The 2282-nt window shown below is 36.3% G+C and overlaps 1 pseudogene; it reads left to right on the top strand.

The window, feature by feature from the left end:
* The first annotated feature begins 10 nt into the window (after positions 1-10).
* LOC107580335 (arrestin domain-containing protein 4-like) lies at positions 11-1815 on the top strand (annotated as a pseudogene).
* The last annotated feature ends 467 nt before the right edge of the window (positions 1816-2282 follow it).

Here is a 2282-nt window from a genome sequence, read left to right as displayed (position 1 = left end):
CTCAGATGGATCAGTGATTAGGCCAGGAAGGCATATTTTTCTATTGAGATTTCAGCTGCCTCGACAGTCAGTGATACTTTTGAAGAATTCCTCTCTTTCACATCTTCAATGACATTTGTTCTTTATTGTGTAAATATGTGCAAACAGTGAACTAATAACAATGTGTGATTAACACCCCATAGACTCAATGTACCATCAGTGTGTTATGATATTAAAAGTAAAACTTAACCGCTAAATCATCACCATCCTCTAAAACAAATATTAAAAAAGGGCCAGTCATATTGTTTGCATATTTTTAAACATTTGCTTTAATAAAACCATGTTATTTTCTTATTATTCTAAATTATAAACATTAAATGTAATTTTAGAAAATCAATAAATTGTACATGTGCTAATTGTTATTCTGAATACATTAAAAACCTATTATTATGCATGTGACAATGGACTTATTTTCTAATATATATGTATTGCAGACATGACCACATAAAGCACTACAGCACTTTTCAGTCATTTGTGAGACACTATTTCAATCCCTAATTTCAGAAATATGCCTCCATCTTTTACATACACTCATGGCTGGGTGAAGTATGTCTTGATGGTAAAACTGAAGAGGCCACTGAAGCCAACATCTTTTAAACATCTGGAATTATCCTTTGTGCCCAGAAATGATGCGACCAATGATCATTTACTGGTATGAATTATAATTCTATAATATAACATTGATTAATTATAATTTGATTCTTAGGCACTTATCTATTGATTCACATAAATAAAGAGAAGATGTAACTGCTTTACTGTCATCAGAACACAAGTAATGAGATTTGCTTGTGACCTATAGAGGAATTTGAATGTGATACTAGTTTAATTATTTAAATATGTTTGTTTGTTTGTTTCATACAGCAACCACAATCTGGCACACAAGACAAAAGGATGAAACTATTCAGCTCAGGAAAAATGTCACTCACTGTATCAACAGACAAAACTGGCTATATGCAAGGTGATGTAGTCATAGCTCTCAAGCGCAACTGTCAAAGCCTTTTGTCTTGTGTGCCTAAACTGAAGACACTAGCCTGCAATGCCAAAGCAGCAATTTTATTATTGATGAACGTTACCTCTACTTTCTTATTACTGATGCAGGTGAAACAATCAGAGTTTTTGTCGACATTGACAACTCTTCATCTCGTGACGTCAAGCTAAAGTACAGCCTCAAGCAGCTACAGACATTCATCGCTGGCATAAGAAATAAAAGAGGATTAAAATACATAATCGAAGAGACTAGAGATCGCATCCCATCTGGAGAAAAGTCAAAATTCATAGTTAACATGAAGCTTCCACATGACCTGACTGTCACCATTGAAAACTGCAGAATTCTAAAAGTGCAGTATGAACTCAAGGTGCTATTTAGTCTTCCTTAGTATCGTAATTTTTTTAAGTAATACCCAAAAATGATCAAATCACTTGGAACTATTCCATACACTGTCTTTCAGGTGTATCTGGATGTGTCTTTTGCCTCAGATCCAGAAGTCAGATTTCCTGTGGTCATTCTTCCAGCTGAACAACAGTGTCCTCCATGGCAAGGCCCACCTGGAGGATTCCAGCCATATCCACCACCTCAGCCTAACCTTGTGCCTTATCCTGGTGAACTACCTCCTCCACCTGCAGGACTTTATGACCCTACAGTGCTGCCCCACTTAGGAGCTGCTGCAGGGGTCTATCCAAATCCACATGCCATCCAGCCTGGTTTCCATCCGTTTCCATCTGCACCAGTTTATGATCCAAAGCACTAAAGAATCCTCTCCAAAAGTGCCTTATTAGTGTCCTTTACCAGCCAGATTTGTGCTGTGTCAATGAGAACTTTATGGATTTATCTACATGCCTTCAAGCTCAGGTGCCTTTTACATTGTGCCTTATAAACTCTAATCACTACTAAAACTTATTTTGATGATATTACTGCAGTTTTGTTGATACTGTGTTCTTTTCAGAACATATCGCTTATCTGTTTGTGCTTTTAACCTCCGTCCATAATGAAATAATCTATCGACTGTAACCACTGTTTGTATGAGATTCTTTACCAAAGTTATGATCATTATTTTCAAGTAAGACTGTAACAAGTCTGAACAAATATCTATGAAAATAAAAGAGGATTGCTCCACTGTGCTACAGTTATGGATTAAAATTCTCACAAATAATCCCAAGAGAAACTACTACATCACAAATCACCAGACACCAAAGGGCCTACCTTAACCCCCTGCTTAAATCTTTGTCTCACATGTTAAGTCCAA

This window comes from Sinocyclocheilus grahami, unplaced genomic scaffold, assembly GCF_001515645.1.
Source record: "Sinocyclocheilus grahami isolate Dianchi unplaced genomic scaffold, SAMN03320097.WGS_v1.1 scaffold31398.1, whole genome shotgun sequence".
In the NCBI taxonomy this organism is placed as follows: Eukaryota; Metazoa; Chordata; class Actinopteri; order Cypriniformes; family Cyprinidae; genus Sinocyclocheilus; species Sinocyclocheilus grahami.
The sequence above is the reverse complement of the archived record's forward strand: the minus strand, read 5'-3'. Positions and strand labels throughout refer to the sequence as shown.